Consider the following 24,662-nt stretch of genomic DNA (forward strand, 5'->3'; position numbering starts at 1 on the left):
AATTTATTTCTTCCACTAAAGCACAGAGCAAAGTATTAGTTTAAGACTGGAAGTTATTCCAATGGCAGTTGCATGTTTTTGATTACCAAGCAGAATACATATTTCTCTATCAGGGTCTCAACATTCAAACTCTTGATACTGAAGCAGGCACTTCAACCACAAGTCAAATCAAGTCAAGTCAAGTCAAATTGTATTCATACCAGGGCAGTTCAAAGTGCTTTACAAACAAGAAGCAGAGAGTTAATAATTAAAAGCATGTAAATACACAGATATGTATACAATATACATACACACATATTTCTACATATACTGTACATACAGTATATACATATACACATGCATACACATATACAGCCTACATATCTCATACTCATATATATAAAGGAACTTGTAGAACACAATGTGAGAACTTGTAGAATATGAATGTTGAAATTTTCACTCACAAAAAACTATTCACACACCCGTGTTCTGAATTTGAAGTCACAACAAAAGTTCACAAATGTGTAAATTGATACTTAGATACATACGACAGCTGCAAACTTACAAAGCAACATTTACTCATATTTTTGTATTTAGTTAATTTGCCAGTACAACTCAGTGATTACAACCTCTCAAATTGATCATTGCACCTTCACATGTGATCTCTCACATCACAAACCACATTTCTACATCACAAATTTGCACACCTTGACTTTTGCAGCACTTCCTGTGATAAATGTGTTGCAACACTAATTTGTGCACTAAGTGTATGTAAAAAACCTTTTCAAGAATATTACCAAGAAATGGGAGGTTGGAAATAGGCCTGTAGTTACTGAAGACATAGGGATCTCAGCTAGATTTCTTCAGTAGGAGTTTCATGATAGCATTTGTAAAGCAGTTGGGTAAAACTCTGGATTGTAGTTAACTATTGTAAGTATTTCATCAGAAAGACAGTGAAGCAGGGATTTAAAAAAAATAAAAAATAAAATGTGTGCAGAGGATCTAGGGGGCAAGTAGAAGTTTAAGCTGCCCCACAACTTCAAGGAGCTCTGATGTTGATTTTAATCACTGAAAGCAACTGCTATCTCTGATTAATTAGACTATCAATTGAGAACAGAATGTGTGCACTGTGTGTTAAACTGGTTCGAAACATACATCAAGGGAGAAAGTTTTACTTCAGTCTTGGAGATCACGTGTCTGAGAAACATGACATCCGTTTTGGGGTTGCACAAGGGAGCTGCCTTGGTCCATTATTATTCTCACTACATGCTGCCACTTGGTGACAGCATTAGAGAGCACAATGTAGTGTATGTTTCCATAGTTATGCGGATGACACGCAACTGTACATCTCTGCTGAACCAAATGAGGCTGCAGCTATAAATGTCAAGGGAAGCAGAGACTAGGACCCAAATACAATGACCGGCAGAGAGCAGAACTGGTAGAAGCAAGAGCTTTAATGAAAAAACTAAGGCAGAAGTACTAAACAAAAAGAACAAAAACCAAACCTGGCCGTACACAACAGGTAACAAAAGACAAGGAACACGCAAGGACTACAAAGAAACAAGACAAGATATACACAGACTGATCACACAAATGAGGGACAGCTGGCTGGCAGGGGAGAGTCCGGGAGGTGATTGGTAGAAAGCAGGCTGGTGAAGGGGGAACAAGGTAACAGGGCTAATGGGCTGACGGATGACAGGCGTGTGTAGCAGGAGGAGGGAAAGTCCGAGGACATCTGGTGGCTGGCAGGAGGATGGCAGGACTGGGGAGTGAAGAGTAGGAGAGGCAGGCAGGTCAGGCAGGCAATGGGACAGCCGGTCCCATGACAGGACCCCCCCTCCTAGGGACGGATTCCAGACATCCCACCAAGCCAATCAGGAACACTGAGCAGGGCGGGTGGAGAGGGTCTGGAGGAGGGATCCAGGGACAAGTGACCTGGGAGCAGAAGGATGGAGCCAGGGACCTCGGGCGGACGGCCCGGGGACAGAACGGAGAACGAACAGGAGGCAGAGCAGAGGCCGAGCAGGAAGCCTCAGGCGGACGGCCTGGAGGCAGAGCAGATGGGCAGTGCAGGTCTGGACGATGGCCTGGATACTGGCGACGAAGACGGAGCAGCTCCGGAGATCGACCTGGAAGCTGGCTACGTAGAAGAAGCAGCTCCAGAGCTAGCAGACTGGAGGCTAGCAGGCTGGGAAGCAGGCTGAGATGCAGGCCGAGAATCCATGATGCTGAGGAAGCTCTTAGCCCACCCAGGTAAAGAGCTCCTCAGCCAAGGCTTTGAGGACATCTCCCTGCGTGCCATAGTCAGGGCTGCATGCTTGTGCTCAAGATCAGAGGCCCTCCTCCAACAACCTACGAGGCTCTGAAGAGTAAAAAAAGTCAGCTCACACAGCTCTTCATCAAAATTACCGGCTGCTGGGTCCATACTGGCGAGTTCGTAATGTCAAGGGAAGCAGAGACCAGGACCCAAATGCAATGACCGGCAGAGAGAGGAACTGGTAGAAGCAAGAGCTTTGATGAAAAAACTAATGCAGAATAACAAAAACCAAACCTGGCCAGTAACAAGGGAGAAGATTTCCACATGGAACACAGGGTAACAAAAGACAACGAACGTGCAAGGACTACAAAGAAACAAGACAAGATATACACAGACTGATTACACAAATGAGGGACAGCTGGCTGGCAGGGGAGAGTCCGGGAGGTGATTGGTAGAAAGCAGGCTGGTGAAGGGGGAACAAGGTAACAGGGCTAATGGGCTGACGGAAGACAGGTGTGTGTAGCAGGAGGCGGGAAAGTCCGAGGACATCTGGTGGCTGGCAGGAGGATGGCAGGACTGGGGACTGAAAAGAGTAGGAGAGGCAGGCAGGTCAGGAGGTGAGGCAATGGGACAGCCGGTCCCATGACAATAAACTCCATTACTACCTGCCTTTTGGCAATAAATAAATGGATGAGCAAAAATGTTTTAAAGTTAAACGAGGACAAAACTGAAATCCTACTAGTCGGCCCTAAAACAAAAAGGGAAATGTTGTTTAATAATCTGGGAACATTGACTCCCTGGATTAAATCTGAGGTTACAAGGCTTGGTGTTATCCTAGGTTCAGATCTAGCTTCAAGTCCCACATTAACAAGGTGACAAAAACATCATTTTTTCCACCTGAGAAACATAGCTAAAGTACGACCATTTATAAATCAAAAAGATGCTGAAAAACTGATTCATGCCTTTATTTTCCAGCCGACTCGATTACTGTAACGCACTTTTTACTGGTCTCCTGAAAAAAACCACTGAGAGACTTCAGCTTATTCAAAACTCTGCAGCTCGGCTATTAACCAGAACCAAGAGGAGAGAGCACATTAGTCCAGTTTTAGCTGCTCTACACTGGCTTCCTGTAACATTTAGAATTGATTTTAAGGTCCTCCTCCTTATATACAAAGCCCTTAATGGGCTAGGACCAAGCTACATTGCTAACTCCCTTGTTCACTACTTGCCTTCAAGAGCACTGCGATCATCCGCTGCTGGTTTATTGGAGGTTCCCAGCAACAGCCGAAAGAAAATCGGGGATGCAGCCTTTGTCAATTACGCCCCAAAGCTATGGAACACACTACCTATAGATATCAGGGAAGCCAGCTCACTAAATATTTTTAAAAGAAAGCTAAAAACATATCTCTTCACATTAGCCTTTAACTAGCTATGACTTTCCTGATACAGGCCTGAAACTCTTTTTTTTGAGGGTTAGGGTTTTTGGTTTTTGCAATTGCTTTGCACTTATGCACTGCTGCACTTCTTTTAAAATGTTGTATTTTACTTGGTTTTATGCATTCTATGTGCTCTATTTCTTAACTTTATTTTTATTATTATTCAGTGGGTTTTATTTTCCATCTTACATTATGCTCATTCTATGTTTGTTTTCATGCATGTAATTTCTTTGTTGTAAAGCACTTTGAGATGCATTTATTGTATGACAGGTGCTATACAAATAAAGTTTATTATTATTATTATTATTATTATTATTATTTTGAGTTTTGCTTGCCGCGTTTGAGCTCACTGTTATATGCACAAAGCTTTTCCTTATAAATATAAAAATTAATCTGTAGGTTATTTGAACTTGCTAAAATTACAGCAGTTTCAGTTGTTCTCCAGGTATTACATTGTGGAAGAAAATTCAACATATGTATTAACAGCTGAACTGTGGTTACCTCAGGGAATGTAAGGTTTCATGATGTATGGTCACTGTAACCCTTGTGCCATAACTTACTATGCCAGAGGTCTTGTTGTCAGAGTGGCTCCTGGATGTCTCCGAGATGTGGAAGCTCTACTTAAGAGATAACATGTCTTGCTTATACTCTGCTTTGGTGACCTGTTTTAATGTCAGCACATTCTGTAAGTCCTTGGAGGATACATAAAGGACTAGTTCAATCTCTTTCTCATCGAAGAAGTGTATGTAGCCTCCTGCTGTGTGCATCTCTTCCTCTCATGAGACTCCTTTTAATAAATATATATTCAAGTAAGACGAACCTCTGACTCCAGAACATTTCTTCAACATACATTGAAGATGAACAGTGAAGAGAGGACTGAGATGGCGTAGTCCTGGTAGGCTATAAGATTCAGCTAGGCCTTGCCGTTTAGTAAGCAGCTTTTTAAACAAGCATGCAGTTAACTTGGAAATATCCTAAATACACATCCACCCTTTTCAGCACACATGCACAGTGGAATCCTGTTAATCTTTCCATGATAAAACATAGGCCTACATTTCTTTAATGACAAAATTAAAAAGTAGACTTTTTTTGGTGGGACACTGCAAAAACAACAATCAATAACCAGCAGCCTCCACCCTCTAATGTCAAAATACAATGGCCAGTCTAATAGGCGGTGTAAGTTGCTAAAAGGATAAGACACAGGAACCTGGAGATCAGCTGGCAGCCTGACATCAATTAAAGCCTAAAGACCTAATATTAGTCATGCACAAGCATGCGCATAGCCTATTGCTGGTCTGAACTGGGATTTCTGAGTTCAGATAATTAGTCCCAGGCCACTCACTGTGAGTTTGGATGACACAGTATTCATTTAGTTCCTTTTAGTGACAAGAGAGGCTAGCACACTGTGTCGCAGGTGTGAGACTGCCATTACCCTATATTAGTTCAAACTGAAATAGGATTAAAAGTCTGCTTAAAGCCCCAGGGTCTGTCGGGGTCAGGGCTTAGTCAGCTGCCCATCTAACTGCTTGACCTACAACACAGTTTAAGGCCTTTAACGCCTTGTTAAGCATTCAGCACAGTGTATAGTTATGGCATTATATCCATTTGATCACTCCACATTCGCATAGTGCTCCACTTTATGTCAGGACGTGTGTAGCTATCTTCTTGTCTCTGCGCTCCTCCAAGATCTCGCGGGATTTAAGATTAGATGGAGAAAAAAAGGTGGTTCCTTCCCTGCTGCTGTACCGGGCTGACAGCAGAGAGCTGCACAGGTAGCCAGCTTTAGTTCCAGTCTACCTAGCGACGCTTTCCGCCTGACCCGATTGGAGTGCCAGCCTCGGCTGCTCGCAGTTCCACCCCGCACCACATCCCGCTCAGGTCACCTTAGCACTTTCCCTACCGGCATCTTTCATCTTCCATCTTCAAAGATGATACCTGGCAAGCGAAGACCTGCAATAATGTCCTTCTCGGTGGCGATATTCGGAGCACTGATGCTGCAGTCTGTTTCTTCCCAGAACGGTAGGAATGTGCACGCCTTATAGAAATACATGACGCTAAACATACATCATGGCGAAAATGCGTTTTGGAGAGGGATATCTCCTGAATTTCTGCCATAAGGGTATTTCATTATGGTTTTTACAAACTGATCATTTTAAGCTTCCTCTATATTGATAAGGCTATCCATCACGAATGTCTCTCCAGCACTCAACCCTCATTAGATAAATATCCTATCCAGCATGGAATAGCGCTACTCTAAAATAAATACATATCAACCGAATAGGCTTTTTTGCTTTAAGCACGCTTGAAAATAAGGGTCAATAAATCATTAATAGGGTAGAATCTGTATTCGTTTGGCTGAAATGGGCTACACGGAGGCCTGCGCGATGTCCCTAAAATGTCCTTTGAAGTGTGGAGCTGAATACCGACTCGAAACCTGAACGGTTCATTCAGCAAGTTCTGCTCGGCAGGAAAGGGAATAATTAGGAAAAGGGGGGTTGGAAAATCGTGTATCAGTGTGTAATCTGAAGTTAAAATTATTTATCTTTTCCTTCGACTAGAGCACACACACACACACACACACACACACACACACACACACACACACAGCCAACCTGTCAGGCTTGGTAGTCCACTTAAATATGTAAGGAGTGCAATATGACTCAGGAATTCAGCAATCCAGCAGTGTATCAGGCTCCTATAACTCCTATCCTACAGGGTGAGATAATGCTCTGCATCAAGCCAGACCCTTTTAACCGAGCATAACATGTATGTAATTAGATGGAAGACCTTAGAGTGCAGCACTGTAAATAGCACCAGTCCATTTTGCTGCATGCTTCTATTTTTAGAGCAGAGATGCTGCACTGGGAACCATGGCTTTAATGTCCTCTTGCAAGAGTGAATCTGTTAACTCTTCGCTGAGATGTACTGCACTGCAGAATGACATTGATTTCTCAATACAATTCTACTTGTCCAAATGACCCTCTGCTCATAAATCTCATCTCCACCAAGCAGAGTGAGGCAGCGCACCGGTCTGAGCTGATTATTCCTAGGTGTGTGTAAGTGTGCAGAGGAGCTTGCATCCCTTTGCAACTGTTTATTATCAGTGTGTGTGTGTGTGTGTGTATTTGTGTGTGAGAGCGAGTGAGAATTTATTCGTTTTTGTCCTTGTTAGAATTGACCATGTGTAGGAATGCATAAGAAGTGTCCTCCAGTATTGCACACCCACTCAAAGCATCTCTTCCTCAATCAATGCTCAAGTGGAAAAAAAAGAGAACTGGTTAAATTTTATAGCTTTTTATCTGACAGATAGCTAGACAGCGGGATCTTTTCTTTTCCGCTCCGCTGGTTTTCAAGGATTCTTTAAATGGCGACAGTGTATGTGCCACTTTTACAGATAGGGTAGAAACACAGGCCCTCTTCAACTGTCCTCAAACTTTTCACCACTTTGATGACAGCTTGAATAAAGAGAGGCTGGAAAATTTAGAGATTGCGACAGTATATGCGGGATGTTATTTCATCACTGTGTTTTTCTTGCGTCGGGACATTCTTCATGTCAAATTCCAGGCAGCTGACAATGCAAGATATTGATGTACAGAGCAACCAACCACATGGGAGGAGCCATTTGTATCTGCTAATGACTATTCATATGTAAAGCAATTCCAGCTAAGGTTCCCTAAGGATGTGTCTCAGTGAAGGCAGAGTGGTTTTACCAAGGAGACTTTTTAATCTCAGTCTCATCCAAACCATTTTTCTAATTTCTCATTTTCGTTAATAAACCACAAGAAGTGCAAGGCAGGAAGGCCTCAACGCACTGATCAATGCCAGCAGAGGATTTTGCTGTGCTTTAGTGTGCTGAATAGAGTTGCCACTTGATTTAGAAACCAGCACTCACAAATAGAGATGCTGAGATGTCCAGCAATACACAAAGCCAGACTGCAGTCAGCCAGAGATTGACAATTTATTCACCTTACATTTATATAGGCGATAAGAAGGATGGGGTTGAGTAAATTGATATTGGTATTCTTTCATAGAGAATATGAGAATGAGAATATAATGCCATGAGAATTCAGTTCCTGATTTGGCCCAGGTTAGTACAGTATAAAAGACGATTTCTCAGTGAAAAGGAAAAATGCAAGTAGAAATGGTTTTATGATGTGGCTGCACCGTTCAAAAGGTACCGCCTGTTGGGAGACCAGGGTCCTGTGGCATTTTTAAATAAATAATCAATACAGTCCTCAAACAACAAAGTATATGACACATCGGGAGCTTGGAATTATAAGGTTCTATCTAGGTAGAGCGCAGTTCTGCGATATTGAGCTTAAAATATTTGACATCCCAGCTGGTTAACAAGTGAAATCTATCTTTATAGTTAAACAAGGCCTGTAGCCTCATGGTCCTTTGAATGCAAAATATCAAAACCCTAGAGCAAATAGAAATAGGATTTTTAAAAATTGGTTTTGTTCCACAAGGTTCTATCTGAACCTTCGATGGGAAATTGGATGGATAGGATTTAATGGTAAAATTTGATTATCAAGTCAGTTTTGAAGCACATAGACTGCATCAAACTAAATCGATTTTGGTATAGTATTTTAGATCTGAATTGTAATTACGCTCCTTAAAACCCTAACCCTTACAGCATGAGCCTCGGTCATCACAATAATGTCAGTTTCCACACAAGAAATGTCACTGCATAAACAGACTTCACTTTAAAACTCATTTCATCGTGATACACAACTTCTTAAATATTAAAATACTGGCTAGCATGTATGACGTGCCCCAAAGTAGGATAATCTACACATATTTTTCTACATATGTTTTTGTAGTAGTTTACATCTCACAGAATTGCAGGAGGATGGATTGGACAGCTTCCTTTTTTCTCTCAACCCTCATTGTCTGTTTCTCCTTCTGTCTTCCTTTTTTTACTCAGTGTTCTCCTCTGTTCATCTGTCTCGTTCCTTCTCTCTGCTGTTCTGTGTTTCTGCTGCTCTCAATCTGTCATTAAAAATACTAATTCAATATAAAGGCAAAGCCGCACAACCCATTAACTGGGATGGTAACCAGTGAACAGTTACTTCATCCACATACTGCAGATTCATCAGTAGATAAAGAGAAATAACATAATAACCTGTTAGGAAACAATAATGACTATTGTAGGTTATCTGATGTTAGCTAGACTTAGTCTAGCTAACATAGTGATTTAGTTGGTGAACCAGTGATTTGCCTTGATTAAGCTGAAAAGCCTCACTTATCTTTCATTATTATCATGAGTAATATTGTCATTAACTTTAAAAATGCTCCTATTTTCTTTCTTGAACACCATTATTAGGCTACTACTCTGTTAGGCTATGTTAGCTAGCCTCTGGCAGGATGCATCTGAAAGGTGGATTTTAATTGATCCTCACTGAAACATTGAAGTTTGTGATTGGATACTTCTAGTACCAATTTCTGAGATAGAACTATCTTCTTAAATAATCAAACCGCAAATGCTCCTTTTTAAAAAAAAACAACACAGCACAAGCATAAAGTAACATTCAAATATTATCAATACGACAACTCAATTTTGATTAAAAAAAAAATGATAGAAGATATAACCTTAAAATTCTAAACTCACAATATTAAGAAAATCCTCAAGATTAATAAAATGGCAGTAAATTGATCAACATACAGTAAGTAGGTATCTCCCAAGCATAGTCATTTCTGTGTGGTATGTATCCATTTGGGGGCTAACATGTGAGACCCATAACAACGTATAAAAACTGACATGTCATCAACTTGAGGTGACAAACATTACTCCGACATGTAGAATGGCCTGCTGGGACACAGTGTTTTGACACATCTGTGTGTGGTGGGATCATCTGTCTCTCAGCAGTTTGATGGTAAGAGCTTATGTGTTGAGTGATGTTTTCATTTTCAGTTACTTCATTTGCAGAAACCCAACCTACATGAAGGTATCTGCTGTTGGCACAGTCTGGCCCAGACTTGCTAAAAGCAGGAGGGTGATGTCAGTTTGATGAAAAAAAAAAAAAAAGTGAATGTGTTTCTTGTGATGATCTGCCTGGTGTGGCTGGTTGGCTCTCCCTCTCATTGCCGTTGAGTGCTTCTATGGAAACGGAGGGGGTCTCTTGCCGTGCGCCCACACACTCCCCAGAGACCCAGAGCTACAGCTTCTATAAATCTCCTCTCAGTCTCATGTGCGCTCCACAGAGCCTATAGACCAGGCTCACGGCTACACCCCCCTTCTCTCTAGAGCTGCGTTCAATTGTTGCACTTTTCCCCCATTTACTTCTAATAGAGATATTTTTAGTCCAGTAGCGGTAGACTTTTCCCACTGAATGAAAGACAACTGTGTTCAGTCGATGAATAATCATATAAACAAGCTTTTCTGAGCACTGATGATGTTTTTACTCGGTAGATAACGATGAATTGCTATGAAAATGACAAGGTCAGTTGGAGGACTTTTGCATGTGAGCGCTGTGTAAGCCAGATTCAAATTTGAAATGATGTCATTAATTAGACAAAACCGAGTGAGGGCGTCCTGACAGGGACGTCCCTGCAGAATTGAGTTAAAGGTTCCCAGGAATAGCAGTAATAATGGCTCGGACAGATCTGAGGTCATCTCTCTCCTCTAACAAAACTGTTGATGTGATCATCGTTGACAATTTGCTGCTGATGTCACAGTATTCTGTTTGACATCATGCAACGCAAGAGTATTTCATGCTGTAGAAATTGTGAAACAATCTGGTGGAAAAGAATATTTTACATTTTTTCTCACCTTTATTTTGCTTGTATTGATCTTTGTTTTCATTTTAATATAATTTGTCTGTTATTGTCTTTTTAAAAAAAATATTTTACCTAATCTTTATTTTCTTTTGTTTCCCTAACTGGTTCCTTTTAAATTTATCCTTTTATTTTCTTGCCTTTCCATCCTACACCTTTCCCCTGTTTTCCTCTTTCTGTCTGTTTGCACATGCTGCCCCCCCCCCCCACACACACACACCAGCGGGCTTTGTGAAGTCTCCCCTGTCTGAGACTAAGCTAACAGGCGACACCTTTGAGCTGTACTGTGACGTGGTGGGCAACCCCACCCCGGAGATCCAGTGGTGGTACGCTGAGATCAACCGAGCCGACTCCTTCCGGCAGCTGTGGGACGGCGCCCGGAAGCGGCGGGTGTCCATCAACACGGCCTACGGCGCCAACGCGGTGAGCGTGTTGGGCGTCACTCGTCTGGCTCTGGACGATGCTGGGACCTATGAGTGCAGAGCCAGCAATGACCCGCGACGCAACGACCTGCACCAAAATCCAGCCACCACCTGGATCCGTGCTCAGGCCACTATAACGGTGCTGCAGAGTGAGTGGTCAGTGTGGAGGAAAATCCCCGGCATAGCAACCAAACCTACACTCCCTGCGTGATTCAGCCTCCCTCGAAAGTCTCCAGCAGACCACTAGCTTCCTCCCTAGACGCCATCCTCCCCCACAGACCTGGAAAATGAAGAACTATACCGTCAACTAGTCGTTATCTCATCTATTACAGGCAGAGCTGAGTAGAATTTCGCATTGTGCCCATGCCCATCCCTCACTTCAGTAGAGCCCAGACTCCTCTATTTCCTCTCTATCTCATCTGTAGGCTGTTCAACATATTAGTTTCCCTTTATCTTTCATGTTTTTCATTTCCCTGAATTGAATATCATCATATTCAGTTTTTCTTTCCTCGTCCTCCCTGTCTTGTGCGTTATGTGTGCCACTATGTGTTACATGTCATTATAAATGTACTCTATTCTTCTTTTATTTCTGCATTTTGAAATGTAGAAAATGTAGAACTATACTTAGACGCACAAAATAATCCAGTTATTTCACTGACTCTCGTTTATAACACATCTGACTACGAACTCCTGTTAATGATAAAATATGTCAGTTGCTCATCCGCCTACAGTACACAATCAATGCATTATATAAGCATTTCTCAAAATTGCAGTTCATGTTGTGCTCATGTAACTTTCCCACAAATTATCCAGTGCCAAGATTTGAGAAGCGCAAAGCCTAGATGGAAACAAAGAGTAGGTGTAAACACTGACAACTCAACAAACTGAATGTGTGTTGGACAAGTAGTGTTGCAGCTTGTGAACACTGTGATTGACAGGCTCGCTGCTGTGTGCATGTCCAAACAACACTTCAGTAATGCAGCTATCAGAATTAAGCAGAATATGAATACTCCAATTAAGGCCTTTATTGAAGTAAGCTAATCCAGTCGAGGATTTTAGACAGTCTGTTGTGTTTTAATCGGATGGGAGTGCATGTAACTGTAGAGTATGTGAGATTCAGTCTGTTTTTTTTATGGGATTCCCGGAGGGCGATCAAATCTCAGCTCTAAATTACAGCTCAGAGCGGAGTCGGATAGACCTTGACCCAGTGCCAGATTCACCGGCTCCTGACTTAAGTACTTCTTTTATAAATGCTGAATCGGTTGAGGCAGACCAAACTACGCAATTACTATTTGAAGATTCATAATTTTCGGCTGTACTATTGCCATCAGCCATCAGTTTATTTCAGTGGTAGAATGAATGTGCCTCTGCCATGATAAGATGTCGGTAAGACTTCTCTGTATGCCACTACTGTAATGGAAGAACAGTATTTTGTTACTATTCTAATCTTACACATTTATTGTATTCCTGTTCTATAGTGTCTACAGTATGGTTGGCCTTGGTTTCTGTATGAACGCTTTGTGTTGTTCACATCTTCCAACACACCCTCACCCGCCCGGGTTGTAGCATGCATTATATCTGTCATAGCTGATCTATGTGTGTCTTGCAGAGCCGTCCATCACCTCCTCCGACCACATCACCCTGCCCACGGACTCCCACAGCCCCCCCTTCACCCTGCAATGCAACCTGACCAGCGCTCACAGCGTCCACCAGGAGAGCTACTGGATGAAGAACGGGGAGGAGATCGAGGAGACGCGCACCACAAGCAGGAACACCGAGTACAGGTTGGAGTCGTGGAGAAACCTTGTATGTCTGTGAGAGGGTTTTAGTCTGGGGGACCACCAGGGGTCCTTGAGGGGGGTTCCGGGGGGTCCCCAGTAAATTGATGACTTGTTAAACTTCACCATTATTTAATTTACAAGAAGTTAACACAATAGAGAATGTAGAAGAATGACTATTTCGATCATAATTTCACTGTTATCTCCCTACCTACAATAGAGATAGTCGTGGAATTCTGGAAAAAATCATATCTAACAATAAAAATATTCTCAGATTTGGGTCAGAGAGAAAATATATCATCAGGGTGTGTGGCCCTAATGTGTACTAAATTAGGGGTCCTTGATATGAAAAAGGTGGAGAATCACTGGTTTAGAGGCTTGCGTGGGTTTACCTGTGGTGTGTTTGTGCTGTTTCAGGCTGGGCAAACCAAGAGGAGACGACGCCGGAGTGTACATGTGTGTCTTACACCTTCGAGATGGCTCCCCCAGCCAACGCCACCATCGAAATTAAAGGTACGTGTTGATTTGTAAGCCACAGGCCCTTTTTTTTTCTCTTGGTTTCAAGGCGACATTAGAGATGTCACCAGTAAAAATGACCCGGGTGGCCTTGAGCGCCAGCAGCCCTGTCATGTGAGGACCTGTGATTTGAAACTGCTCTACTGGCTGCTCAGGGGCAACCAGCGCCCTTGACACCTCCATCTAACCAATGCCCAGCTCAGTGGCAGCAGATGGTGTCTTGTCTGTCCAATGGCCAGGGATTATGTCTCCACGGTAAAATCTGGCCCCAGCCTTTTCTGTTGTCACACATGCATCGCTATGGAGTCAAATTGGATTTTGGTAGCGCTTGCTTTTATTTTATAGGGCACTTCTATCAGGCAGAAAGATTTACAACCAGGCAGATTTACAGTACTACATGAGTATTACATGTAGTATTGATGACCGACAATTAATATTGTATTGTGCCACCTGTTCCTTATAGTTTTCTGATGACAAATGAATGGAATATTAGATGTACAAATATATACAACATTGGATTTCTATTGTGATTGCAGTAGTGTGACCATCTCCTGCCAGTGGCTGAGTGATGTGTTAGCTGGATTAATGTTTATTCCATCTTCCTCCTGCTGTTCTGTTCACACAGTAGTTAGTCAGGCTTCCCTATGTAGCACTCTCCTGATCGTGCCTAAAAGACTTAACTGGAATTACCTTAATTTAGTGGATTAGCGGAAATGCAGAGCATTTATGATCTCACTGCTGTACCGCAGCTGTTCAGTGCCTGAAAACGCTTCATTCACACAGCAGTTTTTCACTAGCATTGCCTTCTTAAGTAAAATAAATAAGAGAGATTGCAATAAATGTGTGTGGCTTATAGTTTATTATCAGTTTCTTCTTGACAATGACAGGAGTACATGGTTTCAAAGTACAAATTACACATATATATTTTCCCTGCAATCAACATAATATATGCATACATACATTATTGCACACGCAGTAAACCCGTGGCACTGTATTCTGGTGAACTTCTTAAATGTAATAACAGGAGATCTTTGCTGTTCCTTGTTTTAGCTGCTCCTGACATCACAGGCCACAAGCGAAGTGAGAATAAGAATGAGGGCCAGCGCGCTATACTCTACTGTAAGTCTGTGGGCTATCCTTACCCCATCTGGACCTGGCGCAAGCTGGACAGCGGTGTTTCCATGGTATGTTATCAATACCATCTCCCCACATCCATGGGCTTAGTGGGAAAAGGTTTATGCAGTTTATGGGTGCTGCAGTTTATATTGGTGGGATGCAGTAATCTCTATAGATGTGTGGAAGTCATATATTGTGTTGCGTCATACTGTATGTATATGGTTCAAAACACTGAACCCATCGTTCTTTGGTTCACTGTGGTCAATAAACAATTGATGTTTATTAGAACAAGAGTGGAAAACATACGCAGAGAATTCTGTTCTTACTCAATTAACCTGGTTTTGAGTCGATGCGTATAAACGTCCTAACTCGGTTAGAATAACCCAGGTGAGCTCATACTTCAATTTTGAGAATTCACTTTTGGTTTTTGCACAAACTCAGACTCACACAGCGTTATGGGTACATTTTGATGACAACAGAAACATGGCAGTGAGCTGTACTCATTATTACTATTGGGATTATTATGTCTTTCCCCTGTATTAGCAGTAACCTACCGCCCAGTCAAAGCGGGTAGCTGGCAGCCACATCTTTTTCATACTTACTTGCTGGCAGACCATTTTATCAATCGCAGGTAGACAGGAATAATCTGTTAATTGTTTTATTGATGGCAACAGGGAGTTTCAATGGCAGGGTATCAACGGCGCATGTAAACAGCGTAACTCAAATAAGACTTTAACCGGAGTATGGCCATTAACCGGGTTACTCTGTGCATGTAAACATAGCCACTGTCATCTTACACATAGTCATATTTCTCCATGACACATCCACCATCAACCTTCTATTCTGTGGATTCCCTTTTCATTTACAGGATATTGATAACTCATCTGGACGCTTCTTCATCAGTAACAAAGACAACTACACCGAGCTCCATATTGACAACCTGGACATCGGCTCGGATCCTGGCGAGTACCAGTGCAATGCCACCAACATTATCGGCACCTCCTCCATGGTCTCTGTGCTGAGGGTGCGCAGCCACTTGGCCCCCCTCTGGCCTCTACTGGGGGTTTTGGCCGAGATCATCATCCTGGTCGTCATCATCGTTGTTTACGAGAAGCGCAAGAAGCCAGAGGATATAGGAGACGGTGAGTCCCAGTAGTGGTGTTTATCCTTGTTTTTGTTTTCCAATCATTTAGACATTACTTAAGAGAAACCTAATTGTGATTCATGGATCTCTCCTGTGAATTTTGTGAATTTTGCATGCAGAGCCCAGTGAGTGTGGTGTTGGGCAGCAGGGGACTGTGAGGGAGGCCCAGTTTTTCGGTGTCTGCTTATGTCATTCCTTTGCAGGAGACACTAACTCAGTCACCTGACACTGTGCTGTGCCGGCACTCAATAATTCAGTCTGACGACGTTGACCCAACAGGCAGACACTGTTGCAGTAGGTCACACCTTGTCAGGACAATTTCACCCATTTAATATTCATGCGAAATATGATACTGCAGTGTTGCAAGAGGTGGACGGTTTTCAATTATTCATGGGTTTCAAGGGACCTTGCCCCGTCCCCGAGCAAAATTAGCCATGAGAGACATCATTAGGTATACAACCTGCCTATGCTATCCAGGGATTTTCTAATAATGCTAACTACTTCATTTTCAAGAGTCTGGCTATATCATAAATTATGCATTACTGGTATTTTGGTGACCTTTTCCTCTCAAACGGAATTTTGATGTTGTCACATGTTGCCGGTTTGGATTCAACGTGCAGCAGGTGAATGACGGTTCACAACTGTCAGTGACGCCCGATGACAGTTAATGACAGTTAATATCACTCAGGTAGAATAAACTGTCAGTACTATTCCTCCCATGGTGAAACGTGGACTATTGCTGAATTGGTAGGCTTTAATGGGATATTTCACTTTGTAATAACATAAATAGTTTTCAGCAGCCTTTCCCACATGTAAAGTGGGTTTCCGGGGTCTTAATTCACTGCCATTCATGTTCGGGGCCTCAGCTAAAATAGTAGTTCTGCAGTAGAAATTAATTACAGTAGTAAGCATTTCAATGGAATAGACAATTCTGAATAAAAGGTAGGCTAGCTGTTTATTTTGATATCTGACATAAGCTACTTGTAGGTGCATTTACATGGGGGTAAGGCTGGTGAAAACGAACCATATTACACCAAAGTGAAATATTACTTATTATTATCACTATTATTATTACCAAGTCAATCTTACAGTAAAAATCCTCATAGCCTTTCAGTAGCATGGTGCATTATATTGCGGTTGTAGAGCAGTCATACACCAGAATCCTTACTCAAAATGTTAAATTGAATAATTCATACTTTGGTCATAATTCTTGAAATCAGGTTATCGTTGGGTATTGAATATCTTAACAGATTGTTGTGATATCTCCCATCCTCCCCCTTTCCCAAATTGCATAACCTAAACCATGTTTGTGGTAAGTGAGAGACTTTGCATGCCTCGTGAATTTCAATAAGCATCCAGTCTCATCTCCTTCCAGTTCACAGCATTATTACCCACACGCACAATCTTCTTTCACTTCTGCACTGTATGTTTTACCTGAGTGTCACATGCAATTCAACATGTTGAGCAACAATTTTTGCTTGTTTTTAGATTTTTTTTCACCAACATTGGTTCCATATAGTTGCATCAAACACAGCATTACTGCAGTTCTCAAATGGCATGCATGTTACTATAATGAATTGAAAGTACTGTGTGTTTACCAATCATTTCTACTGTCACTATTTCCATACAGAGTCAATGACTTTATTATCTAGAAGGCTGATATTGATGGAGCTGCTTTTCAGTAATCTGTTTGAGTGAACAGATCTTTGTGAGCGGTGCTTGTCTCTGCATGAAAAAAGTATTTTTAAACTTAACCTTTGCCTGTACATAATTGTCCTCACTTACTCATACGTTTTAATGTGGTGTTGTGCTGGTTTTTTACTGCATTCTGTGTGTCTGTGAGCGACCTCATGCCAAATGTAAAAAGATGGTTTTTCATACGCCATATGGCCTGCTCACTGTTCAGCCTCCTCATCCACGTTTCCATCCCATGACTACAATCTGCACATAGTCATGCTCTTTCACAGATGCCCAGACCAACTACAGTAGAGTTTAATTAAAGTAATCCTTAAATGCCTGAAGGTCAAGTGCACCATGTATCAGCCACACAGCCACTGTAACACTGTTGACATATCTCATGCTCTCTGTTAAAAACAACTGTCAATTCATCAACGTGTGCAACTTTCTTCCGGTTTATTTTTTGGTCTTCATTTCTCCATATCTTCCCTTGTTGCCTCAGATGATGAACCAGCAGGACCAGTGTAAGTACAAATACGTTACAGTCACCACCTTATCGCTGTTTAGCTCGGTCACGTGTGTTTGGTTGTAGCCAATAAACATATATCTACTCTTGACAGTCTATATAGCTCAATGTATAATCCAAATCTGGGTCGCACAGCATTCGCAAATAACTAAAATCCTCGAAGAGCCATGTAACAGTGGCTCTGGCTGGTTTTCCACATAGAACAATAGTGATGAATGAATATTTCTTCCCTATGATTGACAACTTACCTCCTACCATCTAAATTGACCTAATGAGGTAAACCCCACCCATGATTCTCTAAGACTATAAGTAGGTTAAAACAAAAACTAAGAAATTATTTGCAAATACTAATTCGACCCAGGTCTGGTGTTGTCCTCCACTGTGAAAAGTAGAACTCGCTGTATGTTCATGTGGTCAGCTACTGAGTGTACACATCTTTCACTTGAGACTAGACCTGATTTTATCATTTACTTCCTGTTAAAGGAAAACCAATTCAACCAACAACCACAAAGACAAGAACCTCCGCCAGAGGAACACAAACTGAGCCGACTGTCTACTAAGTGAGTATTTAATCTCTCTCATCGGAGGAAGAAATAAACTGTAAATACAGTGTCAAGTTGCTGCTAAATATATGTATTACTAGCCTCTGGCCACAAATTAAGAGATAATCTACTAAATATGAAATTACCACTGAAAGCTCTTGTCACATAAAATAACCAATGAGTTGTTACAGTATTGACTGCCCTAATGAGTTGATTCGTCTCTGTATTTGCAGGTAACATTACGTATGTTTTGACCATATGAAGGTAAACAAGAAGGGAATCCATAGCTATTGTTAATAAGATTTATCTGCCATTAAAGTATGGTTGTGGAGGAGCTAAATGGCTGTACTGTATGAGGCATGCCTTATGATTTTATTGTGTGAGGGTGAGGGGTCAAGAGAGACTCAAACCATTATGGAAATGTTAACATTATAACCATTGTTGCTGCATGCAGTTGTTGACGTTTATGATTTTTTTCCCTCCCTCTTATCCGCTAATTTAACATTTTTACTAATTCTGAAGTAATGCATGCAAGATGTTGACCTTCTGTTTGATACAGAAATGGCTTTTTGTTCTTTTTCTCTGAGAGTGGCTTCATGTAGATAATCTGTACCGTGTGTTCTAGGGGAAAACAAAACTTGGCAATGTAAAAGAAAATGCCACCATAATCTGGTATGACAGTTGTGTACAGTTTTATCATTCCGCTGCATACCATTTTATAAGTTGGTACTTTATCATTTTATCAGATTATATATATATATATTACATTTTAAGGGCTTTGCAATGTCCCTCTAAATTTGATTGAGGTTTATTTTACTGTATGTATGTACTGTATGTATTAAATCACTATAACTCTGTATGAAATCACCATTAATATAAAGACTATTCATGCTGTATGATGCACTTAAATGTTGAGAAAAGTGGAAAAATTGTATAAACCTACTTTAGGAAATCTGTACTCAAATCATTCTAACATATTGTTTTTTAAATTATGTGTATTGTATAGCATGGCTATTATCCTATGCAATTATTATTCATATCAATATATTGAAAAATATCGCAGCTTTTGATTTCTCTGTGACAAAGCTTTAAACTAGTAGGATCACCTTAGAGCGTTGATGGCATACTACACAGCTGCATGAATTCTCTATAGCTGACGTGGGACGCATCGAGAGAAGGCTCACGTCAGGACTGACACATGTAAAGCAATCCCAAGATCCCAAGTCATTTTTAAGAATAAATATCTCAAAAAGAATGTTTATTGGTTGAGTTGAGTGTCTTTAACATGAACAAAACTGTTGCAGACATGTGCACACACACACACACACACACACACACGTTCAGATGTGACATCAATGATGCACACAGTCATATGGAATATATGCTTGAAAATAACATCTTAAATCTTCTTAAATATTGCATATGGAAAACAGCACCATCTAGTGAGATTTTGACTGGTTCACAATGGAGACCGTATGGTAAAAGTAGCTCTGCTGATGAAATTCAGTTCACACTATAGGAACAAGGATCGGCAAACCTTGATTAAATATCCTGACCTTATAGTTACACAAAGAAAAGTTAACTCTGACTCTGAGACTGTTTAGCCAACCTTTAGTTACCCAAATCTCTCAAAAAGCTAATCATTTACCTACATTTTCTAGAACAAGACCCTTCATTATTCTTATAGATGGAGCAAATATCAGCAAGGCTATCAAAGAGCAACCCTAACCCTCCATGTTTTTTTATTTTTTTTATTTAACCTTTATTTAACCAGGTAAGTCAATTGAGAACAAATTCTCATTTACAATGACGACCTGGCCAAGAGGCAATAACAGTATACAAGTCGATACAGATAGTAAAAACATAATCACAATAAACAAACAACATGAGTCAATTTGAAACATCACAATATACATAATATATACAACAGCAGAAATCTATAGTATGTATAGTAGCAGGGCCAGAAGAAGCAAAAATTCAGAAGCAGGTGCAGTAATCAGAAATGATGTCTTCTAATGAGCTGTTAAAGGAAGGCAGTGGAATGAGGGTGCGAGTTTTAGCGACTTTTGCAACTCGTTCGGGTCACTAGAGGCAGCGTACTGGAATGAGTGGTGGCCAAAGGAGGTGCAGACTTTGGGGATGGTCATAGTTATGAGTTATGAGTTTGTTCCTTAAGGTTACGGTTCTTTGGATAGCCAGCCCCTTAACAACTTAAAGGACAAATTTACGACTAAATTTCAGCATACAAATGAAGTCTTCCCTATGCCCTTACTATCCAGGGTTTTTCTGCCCACATAGAATATCTGTGATGCTACTGTGATGTGCGGCTTCAGTGAGATTACATGTGAAAACATGTGAAAAGGTGACTGTGAAAGAAACCCAGGGTGATTTCCTGCAGGGCTGTAGCTGCATTTTCTGGTTCAGAATGAATAGGAATACCACAAAGTAACAGTTAAGTGGATATGAAAGGTTAAACATCCATCAGTCATCACACATCAGCCACACTAGTGGCTACATGTGTGATTGTGGTGCAGTTATCATCTGCACACAAAGTCCAATACGATGAAATGTGAAGCAATGACAATATTGACATTTACTGATGGTCTTACATTGATTTTAACCATTTTATAATTTTACACAGACATAAGATATGAAATAATTGCTCACAGACATTATTCTCTAGTCTGGTTCTGCCTCAGTGAAGCCATGAACAGCAGTGGGCAGCACACAACACATTATTGCTGCCAAATAAATTGCAGCAGTCCACCAAAGGGGGGCAGTGTTTATTGGGCCCAGTAAAATGAAAAATCAGGACTTGATACAATAATGCAGGCAAGCTGTTTCAGTGATGGGCTTTAGGCAACATTTCCCATGACTTATCTGTTTTATAAGTGAGTCAGAATAATGACAGCTTGTAATGTGTTTTCATATCTTTAGAGTAGTCTGTTGATGATATGGGCCTCCCATGCCATCTGTTGTCCATTTCCACTATGTACCTAAATATCCTGTCTTACATTAATAGAATAGGAATCAAATAGCAGTAGAGGTATAGTTCACTGAACCTGTTACTAGAACAAAGAGAAACCCATGACTCTGCGTTCCCTGACAAAACCAAACCACTGGAAACAAGAAAGATCACAGCTCTTACCAAAATAATTTACAGCTTTATTTTGAAGGTTTCACCCTGTAGCCTTACTTTTGACTGGTTTTACCCTGAATGATATTGGCCTCATTAACTGATTACAGCTTATTAAGCCGCTTCAAGTGGCGATCAATTTTTGTGTACATATTCATGAAACGCAAATGATGCAGCATAATCCACTGATTAAAAAGCTTTTAGTGACAGTGGGAGCAAAGCCCGTGACATGTGAAACCAGCATCATAACAGCATGTAAATGTACAGTGATCAACAGGTCTGCGCCTATTATATGTACAGTGTTTAATGACAAATTGGTAAATGATATATTTATCATGTAACATGTGATTGAAATTGTCTGTTGTTCCTTGACATATATGCTAAGAAGTATGGAAAAACCACATGAATTTCACTTGCAATGACATGTTTCACATGTGACATTTTGTGATTATCACATGTGAGGGGATCACATGTAAAGTACATGTTTTAGTATGTGACACCATCAAAATTCAAAATTACACAAGTGGAATCATGTAAGCACATGTGATGACATTTTCACACATGAACATGTAATGTGAAGGTAATCGTATAAGCATGTGAAAAAACATACATGACACTGTATCTTCATGATTATAATAATCTGTATAAATCAACCTTATAATTTAAAGAGAAACAATGATCAACTGCATTGATGGAGTCTCAGTTGGCTGCAGTGTAAACAGGTAACAGCAACATCCTGGGTCCGAATCTGGTCTGGAAGCTTCTGGAACCTTCAGTCCTTCCTGTCTCTCTCTCAACTGTAGATTATAAATAAACTAAACTAAACTGTAAAATAAACCCTGGTTTTTAAGGTTTTATGCTTGTTTGTGCAAGGAGAATGTGCATGGGTTTTACATGGAATTCACATGTGATTTGTTTGTTTGTTTGATTGATTTGTTCCAAAAACACATGTTATGACATTCAGGTCAAGTTAGAAGTCCCATGTGACATGCGCTAACCACATATGAAATCACAGAGTTTTTTCACATGTGGATAGCACATGTCACATGTAAAAAAATGCATTAAGTAAAGTTAAAGTATTGCGTATAGGAGTATCTTGACAATATAAATAGTAGACTATTGGCTTTGTTTGAGGTCTGATGAATTTACATTTGGATTTGGTTACTGCACATGATGAAATATCCCATATTTTAGCTATGGGAACAACAATCTATTTGCCCATGGCAGTAGACATAACACCATATGAAATTGCTATATAGATTAAACCAACTCAGTGAAGCTTACAGGAAATCATAAAGCAATAATATAACACCACTACATACTCACTGTGCTGTCACACCAAAAAGGTATATGTTTCAACACATAATCAGAAATAACTTTGTCACCAAAATTAACCTTTCACCGATTTACTATTTATTTTATTATTTTAACAGGGAAGTATTGTATTATTTTTCTATATGACTGAAAATGTCTCGTTCGGGGAAGGAATGAATCATGGCAGGCACACCTACAATACTGATTCAAACTAATTCAACAGCCCATACTCCAGTGAATAGATGACTAAATCGGCTGTAGCCTGACTGTTTGAGTGTAATTGTTATAGTTTGTTGTTCAGGGGATGTAGAAGGGTCTGGGCTCAGAGAAGTGGCTGACAACAACATGAGAGACAACAACCACTGGACTGCCTCACAATCTCCCAGTAGAAATGGTTGACAAATCCAACACTAACAACAAGGGAAGTATCGAGCATTATGCATTGTTGAACTGCACACTGCATTCCCTAACTCTTCATTCAATAATGACTCAGACTTTCCTCCAACGCTCGAGGCTCAAGGCTCAAGGCTCAAGCGTTGTGCCCAAGATGTGGAAATGTAAGTTATAAGCAATAACAAAGTAACATAAAATAATTCCTCAGTCCACTTTAGATGAGTAAAGTAAAATGTTAACAGCTTGCCAAAATCAATGTAATATCCTGCTCTGCATTAATGAGATGATGTCTCACTATGATGTGTTTTCCTCCAGAGTAAGAAACAAACGGCACTGAAGATAAACTCATGTGAATACTGCTCTAAATTTGATGAGCTTCACCTGAACCTGGCCAAATAGGACTATATGGCAAAGTTTGAGTTTTAAACATGTAGGCTACTATTTAATTTAATAAGATTAAGACAATGTATGATAGGGCCTAGATTAATGTTTTGGTAGATATTAGTGCTGTCTTTATTAGTTGTTAGTGAGATTGCTGACTGAAGCAACACCACACTGTTCTCTTGCATAAGTGTGCAATTTCAAAAAAAATATAAATAAATCTGCATACTTAATAAGATTTGATGTTTTTTTGGACCTCTTCGGTCTACAGTTTTTATGCTATAAGTTTCATACTTAAAATATGCTGAATTACTTAAGTTTGCCATGACTTTTCTGTTTCATACATGGAATATACAGTTAATATATTAAAATGTGCAGAATGTTACGTATACTGTGCTATTTCATAAAATTTGCATAAACTAAGTTATGACGGATTTTGGTTGTTCTGGACCTTACTTTAGGCTACTTCCTGAACGACGTAACACCGTAGCAACACCAGGTAGCACCCTAGCAACCACACAGAAACACTCTGGCAACCACCTAGAAACAATCAATAGACATGAGAGATGTCAATCACGTGTTTTGACTGACATCCCTCAGTAAGTTTGAGGTGCTGAGCTGGAACACGTCAAGTAGGCTAGCCTAGTTATGATGCTGTCTGTTTTTTTTTGTTTGTTTTTTTAAACAAAATCATACTTCACAGCTTTTCAGCTTCCAGGAGTCCCACGTATTTTCCTCAGGAAATGCTTTTCTAATATTATTAGTAAGGTAGTAGGCTAATAGTAATAGTAGCCTAGTAGTTATAGTAGAATGTGGTTTCTAAATGCTCTTTTTTTTAACTCTTGCAAATGAAAGAATACTGATAGGCTAAATGTAATGTTTTGTATCCAAATGAAAATACACTTTTTGGTAGCTAATTATAGGCCTACACAACTATATAAATAAATGGCTAGGCTAATAAAAGGACAGATATTTAGAATTCATTGAATATTTGTTTAAACTTTTAGCCTACATTTATTATTGAAGTCTTGTTATCAGTTCATAACCTATAAATATAGCCTACCTGTAAAATGTAGCCTAGCCTACATTTAGCCCAGAAAATGATCCTATTTACTGTCAGTCAACAAGTCAATTCATTCTCTATGGAGCTGTAAACTATAAGGGGGTGAGCGGGGGTCAGGCAAAAGTATAACATTTGATAATCTGTCTCTGAATTATTTACTTCAATCAGCTGTTTTGAGTTGTTTTTGCAACTTAGTTAAGTGAAC

The 24,662-nt window shown here is 40.3% G+C and overlaps 1 pseudogene; it reads left to right on the forward strand.

Annotated features, from left to right (window-relative positions):
* The first annotated feature begins 5,579 nt into the window (after positions 1-5,579).
* LOC139641126 (neuroplastin-like) lies at positions 5,580-18,529 on the forward strand (annotated as a pseudogene).
* Positions 18,530-24,662: the final 6,133 nt, after the last annotated feature.

The sequence above is a fragment of the Centroberyx affinis genome, unplaced genomic scaffold (genome assembly GCF_046629955.1).
Source record: "Centroberyx affinis isolate AG114_WGS23_722 - 3 ecotype Tasmania unplaced genomic scaffold, CSIRO-AGI_Caff_v1 ptg000347l_1, whole genome shotgun sequence".
Lineage (NCBI taxonomy): Eukaryota > Metazoa > Chordata > Actinopteri > Beryciformes > Berycidae > Centroberyx > Centroberyx affinis.